Source organism: Arvicola amphibius, chromosome 2, assembly GCF_903992535.2.
Source record: "Arvicola amphibius chromosome 2, mArvAmp1.2, whole genome shotgun sequence".
NCBI classification, from domain to species: Eukaryota; Metazoa; Chordata; class Mammalia; order Rodentia; family Cricetidae; genus Arvicola; species Arvicola amphibius.
In genome coordinates this window covers 61,924,817-61,945,224 of record NC_052048.2, presented here as the reverse complement: position 1 = coordinate 61,945,224, position 20,408 = coordinate 61,924,817, and the positions used below count along the sequence as shown (strand labels likewise).

The following is a 20,408-nucleotide window of genomic DNA, read 5'->3' as shown; positions in this document are numbered from 1 at the left end:
CATCACTATTTATTTAATTCTCTTCAATGTTGCAGCCCCATAAGGTCATTTTCTGTCCTTCTTTTGGTGACAGCTTTATTGGGGTCTGAGTTACTTGGTCACATTATTGGCTTGGGTAAAGCATACTATTCAGCACACTCTCAGGGTCTCTCGGAGCGGTTGGTAAAGTTATCACCAAGAAAAGGAACCCTGGGGCCAGGCTTTGGCGCACTGGTGAAGGTTTGCCTGGCATGTGTGAGGCTCCAGGTTTCTTCCCTAGCACCAAAGAAAAATAAAGAAAAACAAACCGTTTTCTCTGTCTGGTCTTTAGCATTCTCGGTATTCCTTATTGTCTAGCACACGATTCACATTTCTCATGTGACTTTCTGTGCTACAGTTTTGACTCAGACAATTCTTTCTCCCGAGGAATCTTGGTTCTCAAATGTAGCAGATTCAGAAGGCAGTGTCTGGATTCTGGTTTCGGCCACACTGCTGGGGAGCGCTTGTACAAGGGCTCCCCAGCAGTGGAGGAGGGCGGAGTCTCTTCACGCATTCTGTTTCATTTATTGAGATCCATAAGTTCGCCCCTAGAACTAACCAAAGTCAGAGTGTCGCTCTCTGCTTGAGTGCTGAGATGAAAGGCAGTTGACACCCCCTTTCCTTTATTTCTGAGACAGGTCTTCATGTAGTACACGATGGCCCTATATTACATAGTCAAGGACGACCTTGAAATTCTGACCCTCCTGCTTCCATCTCACAAGTGCTGGGATTACAAGCCTGAGCTCCCATACCCAGTTTATACAGTGCTGGGGATGGGTGCCAGGGCTTTCTGCAAGCTCGGGAAGCACTCTACCCACTGAGCCCTATCCCCCTCTTACCGGTTCCCTTTCCCTATTTCTGCCGCTCTTTTATCTGGCTCCCCCCTGTCTTTGCGGTTGACTTGATCAGCCCCCTGCTGTTATTACAGTCCTGTTAAGGCCCGGCTAGGGACCCTCGGGGTGGGGTTTAGACGCCCACTCCAGACACTGCGGAGAAGGCTCTCCCTGCAATTGGTTTCTGTGGCACACACCCTTCCTGGCAGGGAACCTGGCCTGGTTTGGCGCCACCTACTGGCCTTTGTGGGGACTTTTCAGGAGGGGAGAAAGAGAAGCCTAGTTTTTTAAACTTCACCCTCTCCCTGGCCCTGTAGCAGAACTCGCCCGGTGTGTGGCTGCTCCCTCTTATTGTTCTCCAGGAAAAAGGCTCAGGTGACTCCACTCATCCACCCTCGCCACCTCAAAAACCACCACTACAAGGCTCCGTGTGCAGATTTCCATATTCACCCGCAGAAAAGAATCTCTGAGATGTCTGTCTGCTCAGGAGCAGAGCACCTGGGTCCAAGACATGAAGGTGTCTGTCTGAGTCAGCACTCGGTGATGGCGTTCTTTTTGTGACGGCGTTCTGTCATACTCACCTGCTTCTTCCCCACCTTCAAGGACATGCACGTATGTACACACATGTGTATACATACATGTATATATGTATACGCATATGTATGTATAGACACATATATGTATGTACACACATGCTGACTGGGGGTTTCTGTCCTGCTCAGTCCTGCAGCCGTTTAGTCCCAAATAATCACATAGAGGTCTGTATTAGTTATAAACAGATTAGCCCAGTATCCCAGGCTTCTTATTAACTAATTCTTATAACTTATATTAGCCCATATTTTTTTTGTCTATGTTACCCATGTGGCGTGGTACCTTTTTCGGCGAGGCAGGCACATCTTGCTATCTATATGTCTGGGTCACGACTGCAGAATGAGCTTTCCTCTCCCAGAATTCTCCTGTTTGCATTGCCCTGCCTCTACTTCCTATCTGGTCACTATGCCTGCCTGGCTTCTGGCCAATCAGCATTTTATTAAAAATAATACAAGTGACAGGCTAAAAGACCATTGTCCCACAGCACACACGCACACACAGAGCCTTGGATATTTTGGAACTCTCTATGTAGACCAGGCTGGCCTCAAACTCATGGAGATCTACTTGCTGCTGGCTCCTGAGTGCTGGGAATAAAGACATGTGCTACCACACCTGGCCCTGTATTTTCCTACTCTTAAGTTTTTAAAATACATATTTTTTTCTTCGAGAATTTCAAACATGTATACAATGTATTTTGGTTCTACTCACTCCGTCTCTTCTGACTCCCTCTCCAACTTTATGCTACTACCTCCTCCTTCTCCTTCTTCCTCGTTCTTAGCCTACTTGGTCCAGTTACTGTATTCCATGTACTCCTGAGTGTGGAGCCATCTTGTGGAGCATGGTCAACTTAGAAGGGTAATGGTCTTAAACCCCACTCTCCCTCCCCTAATAGCCATCAGCTATGAGTGCTTTCTTAGCTCGAGGTGGGGCCTGTGAGCTCCTCCCTCCCGGACTGTCTTGTTGACTGGCTTGGCTTTGTCCAGGCAGCCAGAGCGCTGTGAGTTCGAGGTCCTGACTTGTCCAGAAGCCCCTGCTTCACTCTGGCTCTCCCCAGATGTGTACTGTCTTCCTGCCTCTTTCTCCAAATGTCCCTGAACCTTGGAGGGGGGGTGTTTGGCGTAAATGTCCTATTGTGGCTGCTATTCTCACCTTCGGACAAACCAAAATTGAAGGAGCTTTTGTGGTTGCTTTGATTTGCCTGCTTCTGATTTCTGGTCATCTTGGGTGTTCTCCCAACATGTCCAGTAGCCTTTGGCTTTCCAAGGTTTGCACGCTCAGGCACGAAGGTCCTAGAGTTGTTTAAAACCTGCACAGGATCAGATTGTTCACCTTGTTCTCCTGCTCTGCTCCCCACTAAGATGGCTTGAAAAGCTTTTAATCAGCTGTATAGAAATCCATAGCGTGTGTGGCCCTTAAAAAACGGAACCATTTTTCTGTGAATGGACATCTTGAGAGCTTTCCACTGACACACAAGTGTACATGCCACACACACACACAAACACATTATGGTCCTATAACCATACTTAGCTTAATACATTTTTACCCACACCAGAATTTCTTAAAGTAGATCCCCACAAATGGTGTCTGCAGTATGAGATACACGTTAAAGCCTCTGTATCCGGCCACGACCGTGTGTCTGCACTCACGTCTGTAGTGGACAGCAGGCGTCCCGTGTCCCCACAGGGATGAGAGGCCTGGAAGAAAGGCCACCACATTGAGAAGAACTCTCCTTTAGAGATACAAGGAGTCCTTGAAGCTGGAGGAAGGTGCTGAGGACATCTCCAGGAGAAACCTGAGCACGTGGGCTGGCCAATGGCGCTGGCCATGATGTGCAGGCCATGGTGCAGCAGGCCTCAGCTTCGGGACCTGCTCCGTCAGATCCACTGAAGGGAGCCTCCACTGACAGGAGCATTGCCAGCCCAGCACGTGGAGTGTGCAAATGGACATTCACCCGATGAGAGGGAGATTGCTGGCCCATGAGACTGGCAGACTCCCCCATGTATAGTCCACAGGTTGTTCACAGGCAAAGTGACCACATTCAGAAAGTGGGCAAAGGCTGAGCTGCTTCTCCAGAGAGGCTGTGTGGGTAGATGTGGTCCCGCCTCTGAGCCACAGTGAGAAGACAGTGGCCAAGGCTCCCTGACCCCAGGCCAGCCACAAGGAGCCACCTAGTAGATACTGTCAAGATCTCCCTCTCCTGAACTCTCTTCTGAAGGGACGTGCCCCTTCCCAGCAGTCCCCAGTAAGGCAGCCCTCCCCCTGGGCTTGGAGTAGGTCTCACTCACTCCACTCATCACTGGCCTCACTGGGCTGTGTTGAGTCCTTGAAGGCTTTAGATTGGGATAACTGGGCACATTCTTGGGGTGTGGGTGAAGAGATCAGAGAGGGCTAAGAAAAGACGATATGCATCAGTTAAATTAGTGGCAAACCTGAGTCACCAAGTATCCGGGTCTCATCTGTCTGTTACGTTAGTCTGGATCTGTGTCCCTGTGCCCGCATAATGTCAGCTGTCTCATCTGTTTCTAACAAACGGCTTTGCTCTCTCTTTTGTTGGATGGGGCAGAAGGAATGAAGGATCCAGCACAGAAATCCTTAACAGAGTTTTACAAGGGATTGAACTTTTCTGACTCCAACTGACCCAGCAGCACTAAGAGAGACAAACATTCATGTATCAAGTAATATCTACACGCTGTTTCCAACTTTTATGATAGATATTTGTTTATGAAGGTGCTTTCAACTGACTCTCTGCTTCCACCATTTATTTCCTTAATATGCACACACACGTGTGTTCCTCAGGGGTCGGGGTGGGGAGAGCATATATTTAGGGTTAGAGCTATGTGTTAACTTAGCCTGTAAAAACTGATTCCAGGAGAAATCCAAGGCAAGGAAGGTTGGCTGATACATTGTTCTCTTAAAGGCAGCGAAACAACAGGCGCACTACACAGTAGGATACCAGTCTTAAGTAACCTCTAGGTGTATTGTTAACTGGGCTGTCAGGTCCAGCAACAGTTCCGGTGTTTTAGAACTCAGGAGATAAATGCATTGCCATGATGCATTGCCATGATGGTGTCTCCTGTCTCAGACTGAACTTGGGATGTAGTGATAGAAATGGATGGAGCCCCAGGCTGGTGTCTCTTGGGTACTAGACACTGAGGAGTTAGGCTGCCTAGTAGCCAGCACACGTGGGCTTTGAGGGCAGCTCTTCCTTTCTCTGACTGAAGGTCGGGCTCAAGGATGCTGCAGGGAGCTGGAGCCTGAGGGGTGGAAAGGGACTCAGGGGCTAACTGCTTGAGGTTTGAGCCAGGGACTGCGGGCCACTGCGGGCCTGACAGCTGCGTCGCTGTCTTGGTTACATTTCTGCTGCTGCGACAAAACACCACGACTCAGACATCTTACAAGTGAGTTTTTATTTTGGCTTGCAGTTCAGAGGGGTAAGAGTCCACTGTGGGGCAACAGTAGCAGACGAAGCAGCGGGCACCGGGAGCTGAGACTGTACATCCTTTACTGTAAGCATGGAGCAGAAAGAACTGACTGGAAGCCACTAAAGCCCTTTTACTTTTAAAGCCCAACCCCAGTGACTTTCTCCAGCAAGCCTGCACCACGTTAGCCTCCCCAAATGGTGCCACCAATTGGAGACCAAGTACTCAAATGCCAGAGACTATAGGGGACATTTCTCATTCAAATCACAACCTTGCTTGGTTCTTTGGCTGCATACCAGCTCCCTGAGCAGCCACCTCCATCTGGGACAGTGCTGGCTCTTGGGCAGGGCCAAGATGTCAGACAAGAGTCAACTACCCAAGGAGCATCTCCTCTTGGATAGAGAGATCCCAAGGAAGGTTTCCCAAACGCCTCAGACAACTGTCAAAGGAGAGCCTGCAGCTCCCCCTAGTGGAAGTATTCTTACCTGCAGGGAGGGAGGTGTAGAGGCCTCAGGCTCTAGGGACACTCAAAGCTGCTCCCCAGGGTTATATAAACAGTACCCATTGTTGGGGAGAGGAGATTATTCTGTGGAGCTGGCTGTAAGCCTGGCGGGGACCCCCAGGCTTTCAGCTTTCCTGAGTTGTAACTCATGCTGGGGTGGGCCTCTCAGTAATGACAACTGCCTTCAAGAAACCCAGGCTCCTAGAAGTAATGCCAATAAACTCTTTGGTTCACCAAGGTAGATTTGTATGGACTGGCCGCTTTGATTGTGGTTGGTGCCCACTCAGGAGTGACGACCCTTCAGTTACCCCCGAAAACGTCATAGAACAGATGTCAATTCAGGCAAGTGTGGAGTGCTCAGAGAAGTTCTAAGGGGTGGAGAGAGGACTCGGTGCTTCAGAGAGCTGACTATTCTTACAGGAGACCTGTTTCAAGTCCCAGCACCCACAAGGTTAGCTCATAACCACTTGCAACTCCAGTTTCAGGGGATCCCATGCCATTTCCCGACCTCCAAAGGCACCAGGCATGCATGTGGTGCACAGACACAGACGTGCATACAGGCCAAACACCCATACTCAATACAGAAAATAAAAATGCAAAGGGTCCCCCCTGGGCAAACCTTTTGTCTTGGGTTCCTGAGTTCCTTAACCCCCCAGTGAGCCCCACTGGTTCATTTAATAGATGGGGGAAGTCAAGGCTCAGATAGGGCAGGTAGCTTGTCCAGAGCCACACAGCCATTACAAAGCCCGTTTCCTCTATCACTGGCCAGATGCCTGTTGTGGAATATTAGTTTAAGATGTGTTAAATTCTTTTATTTTTATTTTAATTTTTTTATATTTAAAAATTTCCATCTCCTCCCCTCCTCCTTCCCTTTCCCTCCCCTCCTCCTCCCCCTTCCCTCCCCTCCTTCTCCCCATTCCCTCCCCTCCCCTCCACCCATACCTCCCCTCCCTCCCTCTCCAGGCCAAGGAGCCATCAGGGTTCCCTACTCTATGTTGAGACCAAGGTCCTCCCAACTCCCCCCAGGTCCAGGAAGGTGATCGACCAAGCTGAGAAGGCTCCCACAGAGCCCATCTATGCAGAAGAATCAGAGCCCGGTGCCATTGTCCTTTGCTTCTCAGTCAGCCCCCACTGTTGGCCACATTCAGAGAGACGGGTTTGGTCGCATGATCCATCAGTCCCATTCCAACTGGAGTTGGTGATCTCCCATTAGTTGCAAAGGACATTGTCACTAAGACACAAAGGCAGCCTACTGACTGGGAAAAGATCTTCACCAACCCTGCAACTGACAAAGGTCTGATCTCTAAAATATATAAGGAACTCAAGAGACTAGACTGTAAAATGCCAATTAACCCAATTAAAAAATGGGGCGCTGAACTGAACAGAGAATTCTCAACAGAAGAAGTTCAAATGGCCAAAAGACACTTAAGGTCATGTTCAACCTCCCTAGCTATCAGGGAAATGCAAATCAAAACAACTTTGAGATATCATCTTACACCTGTCAGATTGGCTAAAATCCAAAACACCAATAATAACCTTTGCTGGAGAGGTTGTGGGGTAAGGGGTACACTCATCCATTGCTGGTGGGAACGCACATTTGTGTTAAATTCTTTTATGTGGTGGATTTTTTTAAATGATGCAAAGATGTGTTGTATTCTTTTATGTCACATTTGTTTAACTCTGTGGAGCTGTGTTACTTTGCCTGTCTAAAACACCTTACTGGTCTAATAAAGAGCTGACTGGTCAATAGTTAGGTAGGAGAAAGGATAGATGGGCTGGTGGGATGAGAGAACAGATAGGAGGAGAAATCTGGGGGAAAAAGATCAAAGAGCAAAGGAAGGAGAAGGAGAGGAGGATGTCAGGGGCCAGCCACCCAGCCACACAACCAGCCATGGAGTAAGAAGTAAAGAAAGGTGTATAGAATAGAGAAAGGTTTCTCTGTGTAGCCCTGACTGTCCTGGAACTTGCTCTGTAGACCAGACTAGCCTCTAACTCACAGATATCCCCCCGCCTCCCAGTGCTGGGATTAAAGGTGTATGCCACCAGTGCCTGGCTCATAGTTTCTTTTTAAAAAATTGTGTGTGTGTGTGTATGTGTGTGTGTGTGTGTGAGGGAGGGAGGGAGGGAGGGAGAGAGAGAGAGAGAGAGAGAGAGAGAGAGAGAGAGAGAGAGAGAGAGAGAGAGAGGACAACCTGTAGTTTCTCTTCACATTTGGATCCTGGGGCTAAATTTCACATCAGTTTTGATATTTGCTGAAATAGCTTAGGTCCTGGTCTAGGCAGTGAAGGAAGTCAAACAATCACGGTATTGCTAGTTCTCTCCCTCTCCCTCCCTCCCTCCCTCTCTCCCTCCCTCCCTCCCTCCCTCCCTCCCTCCCTCCCTCCCTCTCTCCCTTTCTCCCTCCCTTCCTTTTATCCTGAGAAGTTTTCTTTAGCCCCACTGGTTCTTAGCCTCACTGTGTGGCTGAGGATGATCCTGAACTTTTGATCCTTCTGCTTCTGACTCCCAAGTGCTGGGATTACAGGAGTGTACTATCATGATGCTGCTGGGGATTGAACCTAGAACTTTATGAATGGTAGACAAACACTCTACCAACTCTGTTGCAGGCCCAGCCCTAGCCCATCCCCAGCCCCCTAGGCCCAGCCCAGGCCGGTCCAGCCCAGTCCCAGCCCAGCCCCAACTACCTATCTCTCCCAGTCCAGCCCAGCCCAGCCCAGCCCAGCCCCAGCCCAGCCCCCATTTCCCCCAGCCCAGTCCCAGCTCAGCACCAGGCCAGCCCCAGCCCCCTAACCCCAGCCCAGGCCTGGCCTGCCCAGCCCCAGCCCAAACCCCACCCCAGTCCAGCCCAGCCCAGTTACCCCCAAGTCCAGCCCCAGCCCCAACCCCAGCTCAGCCCCAGCCCTCTTAGGAACCAGTCAAGCCCCAGTCCAGCCCAGTCCCTTCCCCTTCAGTCCCAGCCCAGCCCCATCCAGACCCAGGCCCAGACCCAGGCCCAGCTCAGCCCCAGCTCACAAGTTGGATTTCTTAACTCCAGAATCCAGTTACAAGTGTACTACAGAGGACTAGCCTCCTGATCCTGGTGAAAACAGCTAGAGCCTCTGTGCTCTGCGTCCGATGGCGCCATCTGTGGGTCATGGAAGGGAGTACACTGCATGAGTTTAATAATGGTAAGGTCTCCAGGCTTCTGTTGGTTTGTGAGACCTAAATTCCATAGTGACATGATCTCTGTTTAAAGACCAGATGTTTCAGAGCAGTGTGAGAAATGGGTAGAGCAGTGTGTGACTCTGACTTTCTTCCAGATGTGCAGAACACGGGTGTCCTCTTTAGGTGACTTGCAGACACTCTTTAGTCAGGAGCCTGGGATAAATGCTCTCACAGGCTTCCCTTTCTCCCATCTTCATGGGGGTAAGGCTGGCATTGTGGTCTCCTGGCCGCCAGCCTCCTCCGGACCTGTGCTGATCACTTCCTGTGCATTTAATGTATGTTTAATCATGTCGTGATGTCTGTTTCCCATAGTACCGGTCCTGGCATACTCCTCTGGCTCAAGAACAGACTCCTCTTTCTGAACAATTGGTTTGTTGGTTGGTTTTAAGATAGGGTTTCACTTTGTAGCCATTACTAGCCAAACTTGTGATTCCCCTGCCTCAGCCTCCTGAGTGCTGGATCACTCACCTATACTGTGGTGTCAGACAGAGATCTGCCAGGCACTCTGAGTGAGCACTGCTCAGAGTAGGTGAGCACACAGGGCAGGGGACCTCTTGAGGCTGGAAGGATGAGAAGGGATGGTGGCTGGCCCTCATCGGCTGGACCATGAAATGAATAATTCACAGGCTCTTGGTAAAGTTCCTCGAAAGGTTTCGCCTCTTGCTGAGAGGATGCTTGTCACCAGACTGTGCAGTCCCAATCCAGAGTCACGGCTTGTGACCACTAGACCTGAAAGGATCTGGGAAGGGTGCAAGAAGGTGTTAGAGAAAATCAAAATGGAGTCACTAATGTCAACAATGAGGAAAGTCAGAACAGTAGGAAGAAAGGGTTCTTACGCATCCTACACAGATGACTTGGTAGTCTCAGAGAAGCTTCCAAAACTATAATCTTCCACAGATGCTACAACCTTACAGAGAATATCCCTCCACAAATTCTTCCCAGCACCCTTCATTTGGCCTCCACTGGCTCCTATGTTTATTTGCTGCATATCCCCATTGCCTTCAACAGACCCAAGAAATGTCCCCTAGAGTTTTGTTCTCCCCGTGGAAAGGGACTTTGTTTCTGTAGACACATGTGGCATTCTCCTACCATGTCACTGATGGCCAAGCATGGGGCTTTGAGATAGGAGTGGATCTTGCTCCAAGGAAGTACCCAGTTTCCAGGGGGTTTCCCTGGCAAGTCACCTGCTTTGAGACTGTGACCATGAGCCACATTCAGGGTGGGGACCCATGCTCACGTCAGGGCTGTGGTGGTGGTGATGAGGCAGCCAGGCCTCTGTGGCCAGCAAGGAGCTCCTGTGAGTTCTGAGGAAGGGGCCGTGGAGGACAGGGATGGAAGCATGCCTTACCCTCCTGTCCAGAATGACAGTTTGTTGGGAACCTAACTGTGTTGTTATTTTAAACAACATGATCACGATCAGGTACTGCAAATTGGAAACAATTGTTTAAAATGAAATTCGCTTTATTGTAAAGAAACTTGCAAATAGATGAAAAGGTCACAGAGCCGAGGTTAAAGTAGCCACGCAGACGAGCTCCTGTCCAGACCGGAAGTCTGTACAACTTCATGGTCATGGTCATTCTGCAGCTGTGGGGCCGTTCTTTGGATTTCGCCTTTCACCATCAATTCATTTTTATACATCATTTACCACGGAAAGCTGGAAAGTCCACAACAGAGCTTAAACTAGAAAAGTGATTAGCCTTCCATCCTACGTCAGGACCCGTGTCCTTCCCCTGCACCCGGTCCTCTTCTCCCAACGCTGCCCTTTCTTGTTCTACACGTGCACATTGTTTTTAGATCACATATGAGGGAGAACACATGGCTTCTGTTACTAATTGGGTGATCTCGCTTAGTATTCTAAACTCTCTTGAAAATTTTGTTATTTGTTTTTTCTTTAGAGCTGGATAGTATTCCATTTTATATATGTACCAGAATTTCATTATCCATTAACTGTTGATGGCCATCTCGGTTGGTTCCATTTCCTTACTATAGTATTGCTGGGTCTTGAAGAAGGTTGCTTCCTAATTTTCTGAGAAATTGCCATATTGACATTCAAAGGGGTTGTACCAGCTTACACTCCCACCAGCAATGCAGAAGTGTTCCCTTTACCCCACATCCTATCCAGCATAAGCTGTCATTAGTGTTTTTGATCTTGGCCATTCTTACAGGTGTAAGATGGAATCTCAGAGTTGTTTTGATTTGCATTTCTCTGATGACTAAGGATGTGGAGCATTTCCTTAAGTGTCTTTTAGTCATTTTATATTCCTCTGTTGAGAGTTCTCTAAAAGGATGCTCAATCATGCCACAAGAACATGTGCTCAACTATGTTCATAGCAGCATTGTTTGTCATAGCCAGAACCTGGAGACAACCTACATGCCCCTTGACCAAAGAATGATTAAGGAAAATGTGATACATTTACACAATGAAGTACTACACAGCAGAAAACAATAACGATTCGGTTCCATTGTTCCTCCTGTCTGTTCTTATGCCAATACCAGGCTGTTTTCAGTACTGTAGCTCTGTAGTAGAGTTTGAAGTCAGGGATTGTGATGCCTCAAGAAGTTCTTTTATTGTACAGGATTGTTTTGGCTATTCTGGGTTTTTTGTTTTTTGGTATAAAGTTGAGTACTGTTCTTTCGAGGTCTGTGGAGAATTTTGCTGGGATTTTGATGGGCATTGCTTGAATCTGTAGATTGCTTTTGGTAAGATTTCCATTTTTACTATGTTAATTCTGCATACCCAAGAGCATGGGAGATCTTTCCATTTTCTGATGTCTCCTTCAATTTCTTTCTTCAAAGATTTAAAGGTCTTGTCATACAAGTCATACACTTGTTTGGTTAGAGTTACTCTGAGATATTATATGCTATTTGTGGCTATTGTGAAGGATATTGTTTCTCTGATTTCTTTACCAGCCCTTTTATAATCTGTGTACAGGAGGGCTACTATTTTTTTTAGTTCATCTTGTATCCTGCTACATTACTGAAAGTGTTTATGAGTTGAAGAAGTTCCTTGATAGAATTTTTGGGATCACTTTTGTAAATTATCATATCATCAGCAAATAGTGAGAGTTTGACTTCTTCTTTTCCGATTTGTATCCTCTTGATCTTCTTTTGTTGTCCTATTGCTCTAGCTAGGACCTCAAGAACTCTATTGAATAGATATGGAGAGAGTGGACCGCCTTGTCTTGTTCCTGATTTCAGTAGAATCGCTGGGAGTTTTTCACCATTTAGTTTGATGTTGGCTGTTAGCTTGCTGTATATTGCCTTTATTATGTTTAGGTATGTTCCTTGTATCCCTGCTCTCTCCAAGACCTTTATTATGAAGGAATGTTGTATTTTGTCAAAAACTTTTTCGGCATCTAATGAGATGATCATGTATTTTTTATTTTTCAGTTTGTTTATACGGTGGATTATGTCGACAGATTTTGGTATGTTGAACCATCCCTGCATATTTGAGATGAAGCTGACTTGATCATGGTGGATGATGGTTATGATGTGTTCTTGTATTCGATTTGCCAGTATTTATTTAGTATTTTTGCATCAATATTCATGAATGAGATTGGTCTGTAATTCTCTTTCTTAGTAATGACTCTCTGTGGTTTGGGTATCAGGGTAATTGTACCCTCATAAAAAGAGTTTGGCAATGTTCTTTCTGTTTCTATTGTGTGAAATAATTTGAGGAGTATTGGTATTAGTTCTTCTTTGAAAGTCTTGTGGAATTCTGAGCTGAAACCATCTGATCCTGGGCTTTTTTTGGCTTGGAGACTTTTGATGACTGTTTCTATCTCTTTAGCAGTTATAGGTCTGTTTAATTTGTTTATCTGGTCTTGATTTAATTTGGTAAGTGATATTTATCCAGAAAGTTGTCCATTTCCTTTAAGTTTTCCAATTTTGTGGAGTACAGGTTTTCAAAATATGACCTGATGATTCTCTGTATTTCCACTGTGTCTGTTGTTATGTCCCCCTTTTCATTTCTGATTTTGTTAATTTGGATATTCTCTCTCTACCTTTTGGTTAGTTTGGATAAAGGTTTGTCTATTTTGTTGCTTTTCCTCAAGAACCAACTCTTTGTCTCATTGATTCTTTGTATTGTTGTCTTTGTTTCTATTTTTTGGGTCTCAGCTCTCAATTTGATTATTTCCTGCCTTCTAGTTCTCTTGGGTAAGTTTGCTTCTTTTTGTTCTAAAGTTTTCAAATGTTCTCTTAATTCACGAGTGTGGGACTTTTCCAGCTTCTTTATGTAGGCATTTAGTGCTATGAACTTTCCTCTTAACACTGCTTTCATTGTGTCCCATAAATTTGGGTATGTTGTGTGGTCATTTTCATTGAATTTTAGGAAGTCTTTAATTTCTCCCTTTATTTATTCCTTGACCCATTGATGATTCAGGTGAGCACTGTTTAATTTCCATGTGTTTGTGGGTATTCTGGAATTAGTATTGCTGTTGACTTCTAGTTTTAAGCCATGGTGATCTGATAAGATACATATGGTTATTCCAGTTTTTTTAATCTGTTGAGGTTTGTTTTGTTACTGAGTATGTGGTCAATTTTTGAGAAGGTTCCATGAGGTGCTGAGAAGAAGGTATATTCTTTTCTGTTTGAATGGAATATTCTATAGATGTCTGTTAAGTCCATTTGAGTCATAACATCTGTTAGTTCCTTTATTTCTCTGTTAATTTTCTGTCTGACTGACATTTCCAGTGGTGAGAAGGAAGTGTTGAAGTCTCCCAGTATTAGTGTGTGGGTTTAATGTATGATTTAAGTTTTAGAAGTTTCTCTTTTACATATGTGGGTGCCCTTGTATTTGGGGCATAGATATTCAGTATTGAAATTTACTCTTGGTGGATTTTTTCCTGTGACTTATATGAAATGTCCTTCTTTGTCTCTTTTGACTGATTTTAGCTTGAAGTCTATTTTGTTAGGTATTAGGATAGCTACATCCTCTAGTTTCTTAGGTCCATTTGATTGGATTTTTTCCCCAACTCTTTACTCTGAGGCGATGTCTGTCTTTGAGGTTGAGATGTGTTTCTTGTATGCAGAAGAAGGATGGATTCTGTTTTTGTATCCAATCTGTTAGCCTGTGCCTTTTTATAGGTGAGTTGAGTCCATTTACATTAAGGAATATTAATGACTAGTGGTTGCTATCTCCTGTTAATTTAGTTTTCATCATTGGTGATGTTAATTTGTGCATTTTTTTCTTCTTTGAGATTTGCTGTTATGAGATCATCAATTGTCTGTGTTTTTGTTGGTGTAGCCATCTTCCTTGGGTTGGAGTTTTCCTTCTAGTATTTTGTGTGGGGCTGGGTTTGTGTCTAGGTATTGATTAAATCTGGGTTTGTCATGGAATATCTTGTTTTGTCCTTCTATGGTGATTGAAAGTTTTTCTGGGTATAGTAGTCTGGGCTGGCATCCATAGTCTCTTAGTGTCTGCATAACGCTTGACCAGGACCTCTTGGCTTTCACTGTCTCCACTGAGAAGTCAGTGTAATTCTGATAAGTCTACCTTTATATGTTACTTGGCCTTTTTCCTTTGCAGCTCTTAATATTCTTTTTTTACTCTGTGTGTTTAGTGTTTTTTAATATTTATTTTTTTATTATGTATACAGTATTCTTCCTGCAGGCCTCATTACAGATTGTAGTGAGGAGCAGCAGGCCGTGTTCCTGCCGCCCTGCTCCAGGCCGCCTGGCTCCTGCATGGCTAGCTTTATACCCGAAATAACATCACACAAATTGTATTCTTTTAAACACTGCCTGGCCCATTATTTTCAGCCTCTTACTCACATCTTGACTAACCCATATCTAATAATCTTTGTAACACCACGAATGGTGTCTTACCGGGAAAGATTCAGCACATTTGACCTGGTGGCTGGCTTCATCGCATCTCTCTCTGAGAGGAGAGGTGAGGCGGCAGTCTGCCTCACTTAGGAGAGGCGTGGCAATTGACTGAGCCTTCTACCTCACTTCCTTTTTCCTGTTCTGTCTACTCCACCTATCTAAATCTTGCCCTATCAAAAAGCCAAGGCAGTTTGTTTATTAGCCAATGGGAATCTTCCATCAACAGATGGTTGTGAGCCACCATGTGGTTGCTGGGAATTGAACTCAGGACCTTTGGAAGAGCAGGCAATGCTTTTAACCGCTGAGCCATCTCTCCAGCCCCTAGTGTTTTGACTATAATGTGATGAGGGGACTTTTTTTTTTGATCCAGTCTATTTGGTGTTCTGTAAGCTTCTTGCATCTTCATTGGCATATCTTTCTTTAGATTGGGAAAGTTTTCTTCTATGATTTTGTTAAATATAATTTCTGTGCTTTTTATTTGAACTTCTCCTATACCTATTATTCTTAGGTTTGGTCTTTTCATGGTGTCCCATATTTTCTAGATATTTTGGGTTAAGCTTTTGTTAGATTTAATGTTTTCTTTGACTGATGAGTTTATTTCCTCTATTGTATCTTCATCACTTGAGATTTTCTCTTCCATCTCTTGTATTTTGCTATTTATGCTTGTATTTGGTTCCTGATCGGTTTCTCATGATTTCTGTTTCTATAATTCCTTCAGCTTGTGTTTTCTTTCTTTCATTTTTTAAAGATTTATTTATTTATTATGTATACAACATTCCTTCCATATATGCTTGCATGCCAGAAGAGGGCACCAGATCTCATTATAGATGGCTGTGAGCCACCATGTGGTTGCTGGGAATTGAATTCAGGACCTCTGGAAGAGCAGTCAGTGCTCTTAACCTCTGAGCCATTTCTCCAGGTCCCAGCTTGTGTTTTCTTTATTGCCTCTATTTCAGTTTTCAAGTCTTGAATAGTTTCTTTCATATGTTTGAATGCTTTTTCTTGATTTTCTTTAAGGGTTTTGTTGATGTCTTCCATTATTTTGTTTGTCTTTCCCCCCATTTCTTTGAGGGACTTTCTCATTTCCTCTTTAAGGTCCTCAAACATTCTCCTGAAGTTATTTTTTTAAATGTCATTTTCTTCTGCTTCATATATATTTGCTTGTTAATTCTTGCTGTTGTAGGGTCACTAGGTTTTACTGGTCATAAAACTCTTTGTGTTATTGTGTGTGTTCTTACCTTGTCTATCCATCTTTTCCTCTAATTGGTGTATTTGGGGCTGTGTGTCACTCTGGTGATCAATCTTCCAGGTGTCAGTTGATCCAAGGCTCAGATGGGTGTTCCTAGTGGTACAGTCAGTGCCACGGCTCCAGTTACCCCATTAGTCACTCCATGTTCCTGGAGGTCATTCAGTACTCCCTGGGGTTTGCTCCACTCCCATGGAGTTCTCTGTCTCAGGCTTGCTCTGGCCTAGGTTTCTGGCTTAGACCTGTTTCTGTAAATGTCCTTGGTCTGGATCTGTTCCTGCAGAGGTCCCTGGCTTGGGGTTGGTCCTACAAAGGTCTCTCGCTCCGATCTACACCCTCAGAGGTCCCAGACTCACGCCCGGACCTGCAGAGGTTTATGGTTTCTGTCTATTCCTTCAGAGGTCCCAAACCTACTCCTGGACCCACAGAGGTCCTGACTCAGGCCTGCTGCCCCAGAGGTTCCAGACTCACACCCAGACCAGCAGAGTTCCTGGCTCAGGCCTAGTTCCTAGGAGGTCGCAGACTCATGCCTGGGCACGCAGAGGTCTCTGTCTCCAGCCCACTCCCTCAGTGGTTGTTTCCCCATACCTGTTCTGGTGAATTTTGCTGTCTCAGGTCTGCTCCGACCCAGGTCGCTGGCTCAGTCCTGTTTCCATAAATGTCCCTGGTCTTGATCCACTCCCACTCATGAGGAATTCTCTATTTCAGGCCTGCTCTGGTCTAGGTTGTTGGCACAGTGCTGTTTCTGTGGAGTTTGCTGTCCCAGGCCTGCTCCAACCCAGGTCGCTGGCTCAGTCCTGCCTCCACAAATGTTCCTGGTCTGGATCTGAAATATGTGTTTCTTTTCTCTTGGGTTAAAACTTAAGTTTTAAGTCGTCACAGAAGAGCAGCTTTGGGTCCCCTCTGTGTAGCTGGGTTTCTAATATAATGTGGCATTGCTGGGTCCACTGTGAATGACAGGGCTGTGGTGACCATGTAGTCTCAGAGATGAGACTATTGTTCTTAGTGACCTTCACCTTTTCTTTTCTTTTCTTTTCTTTTCTTTTCTTTTCTTTTCTCTTCTCTTCTCTTCTCTTCTCTTCTCTTCTCTTCCCTTCCCTTCCCTTCCCTTCCCTTTCCTTCCTTCCTTCCTTCCTTCCTTCCTTCCTTCCTTCCTTCCTTCCCTTCTTTCTTTTTTTTTTTTTTTGAGACAGGGTTTCTCTGTGTAGCCCTGACTATCCTGGAGCTCACCCTGTAAACCAGGCTGGCCTTGAACTCACAGAGATCTGCCCCTGCCTTCTGAGTTCTGGGATAAAGGTGTGCGATATCACTGCCAGCTTTACCTCTATTCTTAAGTCTTTTCTTCCTGGTCCCTCTCTGAAACCTTGACAGATGATCGTACTTTATCAAAACTACCCAATGAGAGCTAAGGGAAAGGCCTGCAGATAATCCACAGGTTTCTGCAAGTGGTATGGGCCAGGAACCAATTAGTGTGGAAGCCACTTCCAGTCAGTGAAAGGGGAGACAGGAAAGTAGCAGACCATGAGGACAGAGTGTGAACAGCCTGAAGTGCCGCCCTAGGGCTGGATTAAGCTTGGGCCACTCTGTGGCTCCTCTGCTTGAGGCAGTGGGTGCAGGGAAGCCAGGCAGAGCTCCACATGTCCTCAGTCCTCAGCTCAGCTCCCTGCGTCAAACCAGGCCACACCTTGTTAATTCTCCTGATCCTGTCTGAACCCCCTCGATTTATCTCTACGTTCATATTTTCTTTTTAAATATTTATTTGTTTAGTTTTATGAGAGAGGGTTTCTCTGTGTGATCTTGGCTGCCCTGGAACTCACTCTATAGACCAGGCTGGCCTCCAATGCAGACATCCACCTGCTCTGCCACCCTGTGCTGGGGTTAAAGGCATGCACCACCATAGCCCGGTTTATACTTTCTTTTTTAAAAATTACATTTGTGCGTGTGTGCTCATTTGGAGGTCAGAGGACAACTTGGGGAACACACACACACACACACACACACACACACACACACACACACACACACGTCTAATGTCATCAGGCTTAGAAGCAAGCCCTTCTTACCCACTGAGTCATCTCTCTCACTCCATACCCATATTTTCTAATGAGTTACTTGAGAAAGACAAGCCTGCAATCCCAGCATTTGAGATCTCAGGAGGGATAATTGCTGTGAGTTATAGGTCAGTCTGGTTATATAGCAAGTGTTGAACCAGCTTCAATTACAGAATAAGACTCTGTATCAAATAAAACAAAACAGAACACTCAAATAAATGAGTAGGAAAGTTACTCATATAAATTATTTTGTACTGTCTGAATAATGAACTCTTCTAATTTAAATAATTATCCAAGATACTTCTTACAGATGTCATAGTTTAAAAGACTGTTTTAGTTGGGCATGATGGCACATGCACTTAATCCCAGGACCTAAAGGGCAGATCCCTGTATGTTTGAGGCCACCCTGCTCTACAGAGTGAATTTTAGGCCAGCTGAATATATGCAGTAAGACCCTGTCTCAAAAAAGAGTAATTAAAAATTGCATTAGCTACAAATAACAATAGCTTTATCTTCTTTCCCCCTTAAAAATTGTTGGGGCTGGGGACTGGAGAGATGCTCAGTGGTTAAGAGCACTTGTTGCTCTTGAGGGGACCTGGATTCTGTTCCTAGCACCCACATGATGGCTCACAACTATTGGTAACTTCAGTTACAGGGAATCCAGTGCCCTCTTCTGACTTCTGAGGGCACCAGGCATGCATGTGGTGGACATACATATGTGCAAGCAAAACATTCACACACATAACATAAAATAAATCTATATTAAAAATTGGGGGATTATAAAATGAAACCTGGAAAATGTCAGACAGATACAAAAGAGAGAGACTTCTGTGTCCCTGCACACAGCAACTGTTTTTACTGAGTTATTTTTAGGTTTATACAAATTTGACTTAAAATCTCAGTAGGATTTGTTATGTAATGGTTATTGTTCACTGTCAATTAGGCAGAATCTAGAACCACCCGAGAGATGGGTCTCTGAGCATGCCTATGGGGGATTACCTTCATCACACCAATTGATATGGGGAAGCCCATCCTACCTGTGGGCCTGGCACTCCCTGGACTTGGGATCCACAACTATACAAAAAGGAGAAAGATGGCTATATACTAGCAAACCAACATTTCTCTCTCTCTCTGTTTTCTGATGGCAGAAACAATGTTGCCAGCTCCCTCAAACTCTTTTTTTTACTTTATTAAAATACTGAGTTTATTTCACATGTATATTTGTCTCCCTACCATTTCCACATCTGACCACCACTATTGCTATGTCCTATCATAACATTCCATGCATACTTAAAACTAAGTAAAGGGTGGAGCTCCATCCTTGAAAACTAAACAGGCATTTTAGACAATACATTCTTGGCAATGGAACCTGGACAACATTTATCAAACACAGTAGGGAAAGTTCTCACTTTGCATTATAAAAAGGACATCCAGAGCTGGGCGGTGGTGGCGCACACCTTTAATCCCAGCACTAGGGAGGCAGAGGCAGGCGGATCTCTGAGTTCGAGGCCAGCCTGGTCTATAAGAGCTAGTTCCAGGACAGGCTCTAGAAACTACAGGGAAACCCTGTCTCAAAAACACACACACAAAAAAAAAGGACATCCAGATATATCAACTGTTACAGAAATTAAGTAAGACGGAATATTTCAAACTGTTTAAACCATTTTCTTAAAGAGACTTCCTCCACTGCCAGAGATCTTGAATAGCCTCCTGGTCAGTCATTGGGAAGCAATTCTTCACATAATTAATGAACTTGGCTTCCACTTTGGGAAGAGAGCCACCTTTTTCTATACTTGCTTGCATTTTTGCCTTAATGTCTTCTACAGAACTAGGTCCTTTTGGTGTTTTAGGGTTTTTTCCTGTTTTTTGAAGGACTCTTGACCCTTTGATCTTGGTGTTGATGGTTTTAAGTCTTTTCCATTTTGGTTTGATTTTTGTGCATTTTTGGCTGGGGTATCTTGTACAGATTTCTTCACTGGAACTTTTTCTTCAGCTTCCTCATCATCAAAATCATCATCGTCATCATCTTCATCTTTCCTCATCAAGTTTTACTTTTTTCTGTGGAACCTTGTTGCCACCTCCAGGAGCAGATCGCTTTCCAGACATACTCAACAGCTTTACATCCTTCTCATCTTCATCTTCTGACTCTGCATCTTCCTCTACAGCTACTAGATGCTGTCCACTAATGTGCACAGGCCCTGAACCACACTTAAGACCACAGGAGGTGCTATTTCAAATCCCCCAAGAGAAACTGTTGGCTGTACAGACATTTTCAAAGTTGCCAGTGTTACTTTAATTGGACTGCCTTCATAGTTCAATGTTTCTGCCTCTACGATGTGTAATTTGTCTTTTGCCCCACACCTAAACTAACCGTTCTTAGAGATAACTGGTGCTCATTCTCATCATTATCCATCTTAAAGTGATAATCTGTGTCGGCTTTTAGTTCACAACCAAAAAGGTAGCTCTGAGGCCTTAGAGGGCTCATGTCCATGGAGTCTTCCATGAGGTGGAGGCGCGTTCTTCGGTGGCAGAGAAGTTGGACGGAGGGCACTGCCTGCTGCTCCTCAGAACAGGCACACAGGACGGAATCACGCCAGGGATCCCTCAAACTCTTGATGTTGTGACTACCCCGTCACGATGATTACCCTGCAGTGTAGACCATCCTATCACCATGACTGCCTTGCCATGACAGCCTGCAGCCTGAAACTGTGGGCT

The 20,408-nt window shown here is 45.2% G+C and overlaps 1 pseudogene; it reads right to left on the bottom strand.

Moving 5' to 3' along the window:
* Positions 1–19,361: 19,361 nt before the first annotated feature.
* On the bottom strand, positions 19,362–20,196 carry LOC119807896 (annotated as a pseudogene).
* Positions 20,197–20,408: the final 212 nt, after the last annotated feature.